Raw genomic sequence first — 14,862 nt, 5'->3', positions numbered from 1 at the left:
TTTTAGTCCGCGGGTACGTTTTGAGCCCAGATTGCCTGGTTAGAATACGTGCATCTTAACCGATATTTACGAGTTCAAATCCAGGCAAGCCACAATGAATGTGCTTAATTAGTGTTTATAATTCATCTCGTGCTCGTGCGGTGAAGGAAAACATCGTAAACACATTACGATGCATCGTGAGGAAACCTGCATGTGTTTAATTTCAACAAAATTCTGCCTATGTGTATAAACTAACCCGCGTTGGAGGAGCGTGGTGGAATATGCTTCAAACCTTCTCCTCAAAGGGAGAGGAGGCCTTAGCCCAGCAGTGGGAAATTTACAGGCTGTTAATGTATGTGACTGTTTATGTATGTGTGTACATTATGTTACCAAACATTGTTATGGATTATATTAAACATAGAATATGATGTTGACATTAAATTGGCTTCTATTAGAAATAAAATGTTTTTTTTTTATGAAGTGATAACTTCTTATAGGAGGTTAAACCTCTTCGTTACGTAACGCGTTACGGCGCCAGTCTGCCTGGCTTCCCTTTCTCTTACGCATACGGCAGCGGAAGGCAGTCTGTCGGACGTCCCGAGACGCACATTCAGTTTTGTATTATTTATCTTACTGCTTTTATATGTTGTCGACAGCTTCACCCCAGAGATGTGTTAAGTAGGTACATTAAAAGATCAGTGGACCGTTTTGGTCGAAACCCGTATTGAAGATCATTAATTAGATTTTGATCTAGGTAATATATCAGTTGGTTGTATTTGAATAGAGAATTTGAGTTTGTTTAATTCCGGATCTAATAGTGTGGATTAAAAAATATTTCTACGTTGGATAGCCCATTTATTAAACAAGGTTATTTATAATACCATAAATTATAAAAGAGTGGAGTATATAAGTACGTGTGTATTGATAAGTTAGGTAGCTTGTTTATTTAAAAATTAAAAGAAAGACATGGTACGAGAATTTTGGAAAGTTCAGCTTCTTATATACTCGATGAGACAGTTTTAGTGAAAATATTTCTCATTCTGAAGAGCAACCGTTAGACTTGGATCATGTTTCGTCACTTAAGAACGCATAATTTGTATATAAAACGACTTATTAATATTTTAAAAGCATATATAATATATCCATCTATTTAACACTATGAGGTTACTGTGAGGTTTATTTTTAGAGCACTCTTTATTGACTTAAGGATCAAATTCGCTTGTCTCCGTAAATATTATCACAATATATAATGTCACACACTGTTCACATTTTTCCCATTGGGTAGCCAACCGTGAACTGAAGCTCCCACCTCAGAATTTCATGATCCACATGGAAATTTGCCTGAAATGAATGATTGTTGGAACAGCCTTGCTTTTTTTTAGCTCTGTTTATTTTACTTTTCGCGTCTTTTATGTTTTTGTGTCATTGTAGTTTGTTACAAGTGCATGTAAACACGGCGCACACTTTGTGCTATTTCAATTACGCATCGCAATGAAAACGTCTAGTTTTAAAAAGTGTTTAATAAACACATTCGACAACTCTACCTATTTCATTTTGATAATCACCTTCCATTGATGATTTACAAACAGATGAAATGTTGAAGATCTCATTTATTAAGCGGATTAAAGTACTAATATTGTAGTTAGTGTAAACATAAAAACAAATTACAATTAATCAAATTTTTATGATTGTATATAAGGTGGTTAACGAAGGGGTATATCAAAATTAATGTCTTATTTAGGTGGTTACCATCCAGACTATGCCGCAGGTCCCGAGATTTTGGTTTCAAATCCGGAGTAGTTGCAGTAATATGTTATAGCTTCAGAATGTCCAGAAAGGGTAAATATCCTGCGACTGTCGTTCCGGTTATCGCCGTTGGCTTGAGAATGGCCGCTGAGGCCGAAATCAGGCAGGAGGACATTATCAACAGCAAACAATATAAAGCAGAACACGTTGGTCAATAGAAAGTATATATAACAATACCAACATAAGACGTATGCCTTGTCTTTTTTAATCACAAATTTGTGCGAGAGATATTATAAAGTTATTTGAATGAAAATATTTTGAAGATTGAATGCTAAGCCAGTATTCTACTGTTAATCTTCTACTATACCCCTTTCTAGATTATTTTATTCATGTAATAGGGAACTGCATCAATATCGAAATTGTAGCTAAAGTTTGCGGAACAGACCGACGAAATCAGCGATATTTTATACTATTGATTAAAGGAAATACAATGACTACAAAAACATGTATATTACCTCATCAGGTAGTTTAAAAAAAAAACTGTTATGTTGTAAATATTAGGTACCAGTTCTATGCACATTTACTTAAATTGAAAATTGTATATCGTCAGTGCAAAGGAAGAAAGACTAAAGCGCCAAATTTATACTTATGGGAAATTAGGTTTAAAGTCAAGTCAGTAAAACTCATTTCCTAAAAGTGTAATTTTGGCGCTTCAGTGATTCTTCCTTTCCATTGCGCAATGACGATTATATGAAAAGACGCAAAATAATATAACACTACAGAATGATCACAAACGAATCTTCCGTTTGTCGAAATATTTAATGAACACTTACGTTTTGCCGTTTGATATTATGTCTGCTGCTAACGGCTCGTAAAGAATAAATAAACAGAAGGCACGGTGGCCAGTAAATCTACAAATGGGAATCATAAGGAAAAAAAATATAATTCATAAACAAAATCCAACACTTTTTAATTGTGGAATATTATTTAATAAGTATATTATTATATAAAAACACATATTACTTGCATATATTTGGGTCTTGAGTATATAAAAATAAAAACAATATAAACAACCTACCTAGTATAATAATATGATTGCTTCATTGTTCTAGGAGCTAATTATATATATAGTATATATAATTATACATATAGTGCGAGTGCCTTTTGATTGGATAAGTTTATTATAATATTATCATAGGCATTGCAAGGTTTGGTATTAAATAAAACCACTTAAATCGAATGAATATTAATATATTTCTAAATATAAGTTTCCAATCCAAAAGAAGTATTAATGGCAAACCAAAAGTAATAGTCGCTAAACTTAAAAATAGACTCATTAGATTTAGTATTCTCACCGGCTTAAAGAAAACGCGTGGTATTACGACGAAAGACATAAACATTGCTGGGAACCCAAACAAAGTTTTCGTAAAAGATCATCTTACACCACAAAACAAGATGTTACTTCAGAAATGTAAATCACTTGCATCCAAAAAAGCATACAAATTTGTGTGGACAAAAAACTGCTTAATTTTTGTTCGAAAACACGAAAAAACACAGGTCATCGCAATAAACTCAGAAAGGGACCTTATAAAAATGATTTAATAATTAAAAAATTGTATGTATTATCAAATATTTTACCTTTTTACACTTTTCCGCAATGTATTATTTTTTTACATTTTGTTTGTAATAAAACACATTTTAACACTAAAAAGCGACACACACGACCTTTTTACTAAACACTCAAACACCATCAAACATACATCTTTAATATTGGTTATTTTGACTTTTGACTGTATTAGAACATTAAGCTTTGCAATTCTTTTGCTCCTCTTTAATGAAGGTCTTAATAATGCTTTAATTTCTAGCCAACCATCATGAAACCATCGATAAACTGTTATTATCAGAACGTCCGTGGTCTTCGCACTAAATTGAATGACTTACATAAGAATATTCTTAGCCATGATTTCGATTTCATCTTTATTACTGAAACCAGGCTTAACGATAGTTTCTCACCTGATGTAATATGTGATAATAGATATGATGTTTTAAGGTGTGATCGGAATAAGTATACTTCGGTTAAAGGTACAGATGGCGGTGTAATGATATGTGCTAAAAATGTTTTTCAAGCCGAAGCTAGGAATGAATTTGTTGGGGAGGGCATTGAAATTGTTTGGATATCGGTAAAGGCACGAGTTTTCGCTAATACTCAGTGTCACGCAATTCATTTTGATTTAACGTACATACGGGGTGACTCCCTCATTCTCACCGTCTCACACTGGCTATAGATTCACTATCTAATATTATACGATCTCATCCCAATGATTATGTATTTTTTTTGGGGGATTTCAATATTCCCAATCTCGAATGGACACAACGAGGACCCGTGTGTTTAAAAAAGGGTACAACACAAAGCCAAGCTGCTATAATTCATTTTATGAACACCATCGAGTTCCTTGGACTTAGACAAGTCAATGAGCATTGCAATAGTTCCAATCATATATTGGAGCTTATTATTACGAATACTACACCAAAAGTGTATCTTTCGTGCGATCCCTTATTAATCGAAGATAAGTATCATCCAGCGCTAGAAATTGATTGTTCTGATATATTAATATCGCATCATCGCCCCTTAAAAAATATAAAATACAAATTTCATAAAGCAGATTATATTCAAATTAGGGAGTATCTGTCTTGTGTTGATTGGAATGCATTGTTCATTGATAAGTCGTGTGAGGAGTCAGTTCATAGTTTTTATGAATTATTGTATGAAATAAAGAATTCCTTCGTGCCTATAAGACATGTAATTTTAATTACACAATGGGTGGCGTTCCTTTAAAGAAAACTAACCTGATTCGTGATCTAGGTGTTCTATTAGACTCGAAACTATTACTCAATCATCACATTGATTATATAATTAATAAGACCTATAAACTACTAGGCTTTATAATTAGAACTTGCAAACCTTTTCGCGATATTAATTGTCTAAAAACTGCCTATTTCTTTTATGTTAGAAGCATATTAGAGTATGCTAGTTGTGTTTGGAACCCACAATACGATAAATACATAAATAAATATTGATAGAATTGACGTTATAAAAAAGAAGTTTATTAAACATCTTAACTTTAAAACTTACAGTAAGACAAACTACAGAGATGCTTGTCATCTTTATCGCATGTCCAGCTTGACAGATCGACGTGAAACATTTGATATGATATTTTTATATGATTTAGTCTCTGGTGAGCTTGACTCGCCTGAGTTGCGCTCGCGGGTACTTCTTAATGTACCTAACAAGCGAACCCGTAATGCACATTCTAATCTGTTTCGCGTACCTTTATCCAACACACGTTACGCTGCAAACTCTACATTGCCGCGCGATTTCTCACTATATAATAAAAAATATTCACAAATCGACTTATTTCATCGGTCGATTAAGTCATATAAAAAATACATTCTTATGGCTCAAAATTCAATTTAACCATTCAGACTCACACAAAACTTGTATACATCTAAACACATACTTTTACATGTTATCTATCAAAACTCTGTGTTGCTACTTCTATTAACTAATATTAAGTTTGCATAATTCAATGGAAAACAGTAATTGGCTCTATTCTCTGTATACTGTATTTTATGTTTATATTTTTTTATAATATGCTGTTGTTTTCCTGAAATAAATAAATTAACGTCTATACGACTTGGGAACCTTCAAGAAAAGAGCGTACTCCTTCCTTAAAGGCCGGCAACGCTCTGCAAGCCCCCCGGTGTTGCAGACGTCCATGGGAGGTGGTAGTCATTTTCCATCAGGTGAGCCTCCCCGCTCGTTGCAGCAGCAGGCCGGTGAATTTGGTAGTGTTACACTTCCATGCTTCGGAAAGTGCGGATAAACGTAAGGCCATTGGTCATTGCCTTACGTTTATCCGCGGTCTCTTTACGGCCGTGTCAACATTCCGCCCCACCGGATAATGTGCATTAGGGATAGAATCCATCTATGTTTGTGCACTAATATTACCTGCGCAAACTAGTGTCACTAATATGATACCTTCAAGCAGTTTTTCTTATTGTCCTATGAACGACATAGTTGAATATATTTCTCTATATAATAAGCTGGATACGGTATTGCAATCTACATTTAAATAAATTAATATATCTAATACAATATTTAAACAATAGTTATACGTTACAATGTGTTTATTTTATCAATACAATAACAGTATACTTATTCATCACTATAATAGTATCGCTTGTATTTAAAATATCGCCTTGACACCCTGATATAAAAAAACAACTTTGTTGCATCCTAAAAGGATACGGATAAGGATACGTCAATTTTTATGCTTTTCGAGTCCATGGTACGCTCAAAGAAACCCTCGACGGGAGTAGTGAACCTCCATTTCACCATCAGCAGGTGAAGCAGTATATCTGGCAATAATATGGAGCTTGCTACTATACCGTAAGTCTGCCGATCACTGGCTCTCATTCTATTTATTCTATGCCGTAACTAAGACTATGGCATTCATTTAAAATGTTTTTTTTTTAATAGATAGAGTGATTCAAGGGGAAATTTTATATGTATGATACATGCATAATATAGTAGAGAAGCACTGATAATTTTAGAGGTTCCTAATGTGATGTCGTAAATGAACACATTTTTCGCGCTTACATTACACACGCTGGATAAACTCTACGAGATAGGTCAAAATAACGTACTACAGTATTATAAATCTTAAAGGTTTCCAAAAAAATCCGCGATGGTATATGTCCATTTTTTTTTTCAGCAATACAGCATTAATCCTTATCCAATTAAGTACGTTAAATACATTGCTCATTTCATATAAATCAGCATGCACCTTTACAGCATGTAATTTAAATGAATAATTTCGAAAATATTACAGATTTAAAACGCGGGGACATAGCGGTTTATATTGGGTATTGTCTAATGACTGAAAAATGTAGTATTTTTGGAAATTTCAATGTCAGGCGAGGAAGTGGAAGTTGGAAGTATGGATTTTACCCATACGAAGTCGGGACGGAATACTCGTTCGATATGTACAAGATAAAACGAAATATTCATTCAAAATTTAAAGTTGATTTTTCTACGAAATTTCTATTACTATCATAACATCAATATATCTACACTAATCAATTAGACGTTATTATTGTACGCCTTACTGAAAAATAACTACTAAACCAATATAAATAAAACTTATATCAGAAGGTGCAACGCGTGTAAAAATATTTAATTTAGAGACGCGTGAATTTCATGGTTTCGTGAACGTATTAAAATTAAAAATGATATTTTTCTTTATTAGAATTCTCATCATTTTAGCTATTGTCTCCTTAATATGACGGTCTGCCGGAGTATCATAGGAGCCAGGAAATTTTGCGTAAAGCCTATGTGAGGTGCAAGGAGACATTCATTTTGTTACTTTGAATCTCAGCCGAACACGGCACTGAAGGCACAGGAGAGCTAATATGTTAGAAGCTTTAGCAATCGAATTAGTAAATAATATCCTATATATGTACTCAGTTAACCTGGAAATTAAAGACCGTTACAATAATAAATGCAAATCCTTAAGCTGGGTTCGGTAATCAGTGGACAACATTCTCATAATACTTTGGCCTTTTCGATTAGAACTCTGCTATTACTCGGACCTCACTTGAAATTAATCGCCGACCTTTGGTCTGAAGGTTCGTATATAAAGTATAACTATGAGATAAATATGACAATGTATAGACTCGCATATTGTACTCTCGTTCATAAAAGAAATACACCTGGTCGGTATCACAATAGACGTATGTACAATAACTACAATAAGGCGTCTTCGTCGTTTCATGGCAATTTGTTGCAAACGTTCCAAGTTTAAAAATATAGAAGAAATGTATCTATACTAATATTATAAATGCGACTTATACGGCCAAACCACTAAACCTATAAATTTTTTATGAGACTATGAGTCAAGCTTAAACTCCAACCTCTAAAATGCAAGCGAAGCGGCGGGCGACAACTTATAATTAATATATTACACGGATTGTTATTGGTGTTACGCTTGAACAGCTCATTTGATGAATGAAGTGATACAGAAAAAGACATCGGGTTTCTTAACACCTGAACGCCAATAACATACGCGGGTGATGTCGCGACCAGAAAATAGTATACTTTATAAATTTTGTTCAACTAGAATATAACATTTGGATCCGAGCGAGAATAGAATGAGCCGAGATGGCCCAGTGGTTAGAACGCGTGCATCTTAACCGATGATTGCGGGTTCGAACTTAGGCAAGCATCACTGAATTTTCCTGTGCTTAATTAGTGTTTATAATTCATCTCGTGCTCGGCGGTGAAGAAAATCATACTGAGGGAACCTGCATGAGTTTAATTTCAACGAAATTCTGACACATGTGTATCCACCAACCCGCATAGGAGCAGCGTTGTGGAATATACTCCAAATGTTCTCCTCAAAGGGAGAGCCCTTAGCCCAGCAGTGGGATATTTAAAGGCTGTTAATGTTGTTGAGAAAAGAATATAATAGGTACCGAGCCGAGATTGATTAGTATAGCACGTTGATTTTCAATAAAGGCTGGTTTAAATCTCAATAAAAACCACTCAGTTTTCACATATATGTTTATAAATAATATCGTGTTTGGAAGGAAAACGTCGTGAAATTCTGCCAAATGCACAAATATCCTTCGAACCGTTGTGGTGCGGTAGTTTGAATAAATTTTAAAACTTTTCAAGTTGAGGTTAAATTTCGAGCGAGCTACATGACTACTTGCGAATTTCTATTTAACTTGGCCTGTTAGTGGGTAAAATGCCGGACAAATTTAAACAAGTTACATCCAAACAATTCACTTGGTGGTATGATGTTGTGCAAACCCACCTGTGGGTAGGTACCGCTCGCTCATCGCAATCTCTACCAGCAAGCAGCAATGTTTCGTATTGTTGAGTTACATCTTAGTACTACATTAGTAACATCTTAGTTCTCAAGGTTGGCGCCACAAACAGCGTTGGCGATCTAAGGACCGCCAAGGTAGTGGCCATTTATCATCAGGTGTACCTGTATCATTATTTTATATTTATTATTCTTTATTCAATATAGAAGCATTACACTCGCTCATTCGTTCTCAAGAGTACCAAATTATATAACGTTTACAACTACGACGTCACGACGAGTCGTCTCTATTCTGATTTGGATCGTTTAATACATTTAGATCCATAAATAAATAAACAAATTGACATATACTCTAATATGGTTACTACGGACCGTTATTTTAAATTTATAATGACACTCATAACGCATTATAAAATCATTTAAACATTTATTCTATATGTCGTAACATACAGAGACAAGTAAAAAAGGAACAGTCTCTAAAAGTTCCAATGATGTTCATTGGAATTTTTTAGAGACTGTAGCACTTCCTTTCTTATATGAGGAGAAGGCTTGGAGCTTACTCCAACAGGCTGCTCCGATGAGAGTTGTTACATAGTGGTTAAACATGTGACACACGTAGGTTTCTTCACGAGGTTTGTGTTTTGGTTTTCTAAATTTGGCGTTTGAAACTTTCGGTTAAGATTCACATGCTCTAACCACTGGGTCATCTTGTCTTTTTGTCTTTATATCTTATAGGAGATATATATGCATGTACCCGAGGAGGGTGCAGGGGAAGCCTCCAACAACACCTGTCTTGAGAGAGTATGAAAAAAACTAGGGTTCGCAATTTCATCGTTTCATTTTTCTCAGACACAACCAGTTGTATACGAATATTTTATTGAATAAATAATGTCTATCTTCCATGGTTTACAACTTTTATACGAAACAATTTTTTCAAGTACAGTATTTATTACAATAAACGTAAAAACCTTAAATCATCTTTTTCTAGTCTTGGTATCGAAAATGAAACTTACGCTATTTTCAATTGTCATATTAGCGGTCAAAATAAATAAATACACGAGATTTCAAGGAAAACAGCGGTATGGACTTTTCTGAGCTTTATAACGTAAGGGTAAACACTAAGTAATATTTATCGAACATGGAACGCTTTTTCAATTTAGGTAAACTCTTGATAATATTAATAATAATTTCAAATGTATATATTTGACACACAAACAAAAGTATCTACGATATATTCATATAAAGCATTTCAAGTAGTTTATCAAACGTTAGAGAAAATTATTGACAAGGTCACCGCGATGTCGCATGAACGAGACAATACCTACTAAGAATTAATTATTCTCTTACAACAAGCGACTGGCCCTTATACATCGTTTATTATTAAACGATAATTAACAAGCTAACTAGTATATATATATGTAGTAGTTTTATAACAATCCTTTAAACATAATTATACCAGAAAGAGTTGTTCTAAATTTGTTCCTTTAATTTCCCATTTAAATGCTCGTTCTCCCCTACCGATATCATAAAAAAAAAGTTACCATTTTCTATCATTTTATTTACAGAGTATGTCAGTAAAGATTACATTTTTATATATCCTGCCTAGAAATCAATAATCAATACGTCTAAACTTCCCTTTGTGTTGTTTGAATTTCCTGGGTTTCTGATTATGGCCGTATATAAGACCAATAAAATGAATGCTCTGAGGTTCATATATTCGTATTGTATGTTGATAAGCCTATGCTTATCGTTATTTTTTATTACTATAAACTCAATTTTCCTTATACGAAATATAATATACTAAAATGTTTTTCCTAATTATTTATTGTGTAATAAGCATTATTACAACAAAATTATCAAATATCTTCCTGTTTCTCTCGACTCCGTTCTATCATTATTATTATATTATAAAGAGGAAATTGTAAAAAATGTTTTTTCCGAATTTGTTAACATTTTCAAGGTCAGTACACCAGAGACAATGAAGTCTTTAGAAGTTTATTGTTCCCGAAATTGCTAAACCGATTGATATGCAACTATTACATTATGGTAGTTCACAGTTTCAGGAAGGCTTTAGGTTATACATATAATATATGACTATATTATTTGAGATAAAGCTTCATTATATCATAGCTGGCGTTAAAGCTGTCCCGCCGCTTTCTATGCGAACGCCGACGATACTATAAAATACACGAAAATGTTTATAGGATCATATATTTCTCATAAAAGTTAACATATACTTAGTATTTTAAAGATAAGTCATAGTAATCGCTTTTATGTTTGAAAAAATGGGAATAGATATAGCTGTTGTTGTTTATTACAGTATTAATCCTTATCAAAATATATACACACATATATATAAATTAAATATTAATGTTAAAAGTGTACTGTAAACTTTGGACCAGTTGGACCACTAGTTTTAAAGATTGTATTTGTATGAGCGCATGTAAAATAAGACGTGTTCCGTACGTTGTACAATGTCTATAGGCGAATAAATTGCTTCGACTTTTGTTTATCAATATATCATTTTTAATTTAAAAAAAAAACGAACTCTAGTTATTTCTTCAGACTTCAAATTGTTTTGTATATTTCATCATAAATGAAGCTATTTCATCATTTCTCAGTTTGAGCTCAGCGAAAAAACAAAAACGAACACTTTCAGCGGTTCAACAAATCAAGAACTAAATTTAGACATTTGTTTTATAAACTTTTCAATTTTCATATTACACCCGGTCAACACTGCGCCGCTGTTATGAGCTTACAAACATTACAAGTATGCTTCGTAACAATTAATTATCGTGAGCACAGTGCACTCACGCGAGTTAGCACAATTAACTCGAGGCGAAATGATTGAAATGTTTTGTTTAACTCTGATATATGACCATTTATATTAATTACATCGTATTTGATAACGTTAATTATGAAATAATATTATTTTCGTCGAACACTATACACGATTAATCTCAAAAACATATTTATTCTAGCAATTAATATCTATTTAAATATGTATACACCGGACTATGTAAATGTTTGTGCATATTCTATAGTGTTGTGTAATGGTTTTATTTATTAAATGTAAAAAAAAAAAAACCATTACAATGACAACTGTCATATATATGTAACTTCTAGTTGTCGCCCGCAGCTTTGTTCGCGTTTTAGGGGGTTATCCGTCAGGTCTTAGGTATTAAAACATAGCTTATGTGTATATATATATATATATATATAGTATGTGCCTTGGGTTTCAATCTTGCTTCATACTACATTAATAAAATTCGGTTCAGTAGTTTGTACTCGAAAGAGTAACAGACAGAGTTCCTTTCGCATTTATAATAATCGTATAAATTTTGATTTGGATGAATAACTCATGTAGAGGAATAACATTATATACATATTTTAAATAAGTTAAAATCACAGTATCAAACCAAGAATGATTTGGTTAAGTTAGAAGTATATATACTATATTATGTTATTCGGAAATTGAACCTGTACTTGTTGTCAGAGAATTATAATTAGCATACACAGAATAAACTATATAGTATGCAACAACTGTTTATGAATAAATAAATACCTATATAAAGGAATTTCTTTGCAAATAAACTTTGAGTCTTGACTACTAAATATATCATATTTAGCTTAGCGACTACTGTACACATAAAACAATTTATTTCCAAAATACTTATTATTGGCATATATTAACGCAATATTTAATGGCAAAAATGTATTCTAAACGAAGACGTAAACATAGCGTTACTCAGCTTTTAATTCTCCTTTTGAGCTCTTTCAAATTCACCAGGGACCATACACTCGACAGTAATTAGCGAGTTCACAAAAAAGTTTAAAACAAAAAATGGTTCAACAAAATATCTAAAGTAAAGGTCTTACTTATAATTATAGCTATTTAATAAGGTATGGCATTTTAAATAAATAGTTTAAGAAAACATTTTGTCAGTATGGCTTCTCAGTATAGTCGGCGCATATAAATTACTGCAGAAATAACTTCATAAATAAATTACTGCAGAAATATTTTAAAATACATTTATCCAATATATTATTTTAATTTAGCAAATTACTAGTAAATAAAATCTAGATATTAAAGTTTTTAATTCTCGAACTATAAATTTTATCTTTTGGATAAAAATCATGTCCGATCATAATTATTATTCTTTATCATTTCATTATTAGTCTACCTCCACAATTTCATATACGCCTATTTTTATCAAATTACCTTACAATGTGGATATATCAAATTTAATGTCTTGCAATTTAATAAGTTATAATTATATTGCTAAATATAAAAATGTATAATTGTTTATTATATAATTTAACATTAAATAAATATGCTTGCTTGTGGTGGTATAAAAACAGCCAATTTAGTTTTTTCTTAATCATGCAGAATATTTTAAGTGGGGGTAGGTATGTGACCTAACCTCAAATTAAGGTTTCTTTGTTGGCTATTAAAATAAAATCATCTATAGATATTCACTGAATACATCCATTGAACAAGTATTTAGCTTTAAACAATTAAATGCTTATGTGCTATGGAATAAGGATTTTAATTTATTCAGTTTTAATAAATATAACTGATCTTATATCAGGTACAGTCTGTTTATTGATGTAAGATTCTAATAGGATTCTAAAAGTGAAGTTAAATCTACAAACCGGTCTTTCCTAAATAAATAACAGAAACATTTACTTTGGATCGCGTACCAATGACATTCATAAAAACCAGAAAAACTTTCTGATCACACCTGATATACGCCAGCCCAGCAACAGTCTAAGAAAACAGAGGTCTTCGTGATATTTAACATTGAAACATTATTCTAATAAGAATACAATTTCAATGCAATACAGTTCAGAATCGCCGTTTGACAGGAGTAAATGAATAAACGATTAACTTACCCTTATCACACACCTCGAGCACACATGAGATGATAACACATAATCACAATAAAGTCCGCATATGATAATTAATGGGATTAACAATGACAATTCGAGAAAAACATGTAAACTTTGACTCGCATGACACTAAAATCATACGACACGCTTCCCTCTCGCTGAAAGGCGCGCCACTGCGTAGGGATACCATGTGTCAAATAATTTTACCCTAAAATAAATAAACCAGGCAAATTATATTGAAGTACAATTTTAATATATACATTGAATATTCCGCTTAAAGAAACTAAATCAATAAGCACATTTCGATGATGATTTTCTGCATTCTCGACAGTATGTTGTACATGGGAAAGAACATACTTTCCGACTCGATTTCACGTTTGTAATGTCGTAGTTTTGAATTGACTTAGACTTTATGGGCTTCCTTTCTAGCCGTAAACAACATTCTGATTCTGAAGTTATGAAAGCTAACATAACAGGAATTTTATCACCAAACAATTGTTTCATAGTGCTGTAAACTGCACGATTTGATTTATTTTTACTAAGCGCTCTGGGCTTTCTTATGTTTCTAGATTTTTTTATAGACGGTTCGCAGTTTTTCTGTCTTTTTTTTAATCCTTTTACTGCATGTAATATGTTTCCAGAATTAAATTCTTGTTCGCCTTCATTATGTGGAAAACCATTTAAATTTCGATTTCCCATCCTAAAAATATTTGTGAAAATAATACAGAATAATTTTGTTCAGCAGAAACTCATATTTTTGACGTATTTATACAAATACAAATTTGACGTACACAAAGACAAAGCCAGTATTTTTTTTTATTGATAGATAGCTCTAGCTCTATTTAATTATGTATTTGATATATTTAGTAAATTTATCTTCAAATGTTGTAGTACTAATCCATATCCGGAAAAGTACCTTCTTTAATATAATTATAATATTTTTATTTACTGACACATGTTGCAGAATCATATACGGGAAAATAAGATTACCACTATTTTTTATGTGTACACCGTACTCGTGTAAGACATGTACCGACAGTTAAAAAAAAGTCTGAGGGGTTACTACTTTTTTTAATTTGAGTTAAATTAAGAAAGGAAAATACACTAACATCCCAGTTCTCAAAATAATCGAGATTTGAATGTCATGTGATCCTACTTGGGTTTTAAGATACAATTGCTATAGTTATTCCTGTGCGTAGAAAATTATCAAAAGAAATAATTATTATTTAATTAGATAAAGTGTACGTGCATGATTGGCAGTACCAGTTATCTTTGTAAGCTTTTAGTATTGATATACAGGTTGTTGCAAAATCATGACTTTTTCGAGTTCTATACTACGCCTTCAATCTTATTT

The 14,862-nt window shown here is 32.4% G+C and overlaps 1 protein-coding gene across 1 annotated transcript in view; it reads right to left on the bottom strand.

Moving 5' to 3' along the window:
- The window catches only part of LOC113392840 (inositol 1,4,5-trisphosphate receptor), a 68,285-nt gene extending 54,589 nt beyond the window's left edge, over window positions 1–13,696 (bottom strand). The window contains exon 1 of the mRNA XM_064219188.1: window positions 13,512–13,696. The gene's annotated coding sequence lies outside the window, so the exon portion shown is untranslated. The remainder of the gene's footprint in view (window positions 1–13,511) is intronic.
- Window positions 13,697–14,862: the final 1,166 nt, after the last annotated feature.

The sequence above is a fragment of the Vanessa tameamea genome, chromosome 26, assembly GCF_037043105.1.
Source record: "Vanessa tameamea isolate UH-Manoa-2023 chromosome 26, ilVanTame1 primary haplotype, whole genome shotgun sequence".
In the NCBI taxonomy this organism is placed as follows: Eukaryota; Metazoa; Arthropoda; class Insecta; order Lepidoptera; family Nymphalidae; genus Vanessa; species Vanessa tameamea.
Note: the sequence above shows the minus strand (reverse complement) of the source record. Positions and strands in the feature narration are given on the sequence as shown.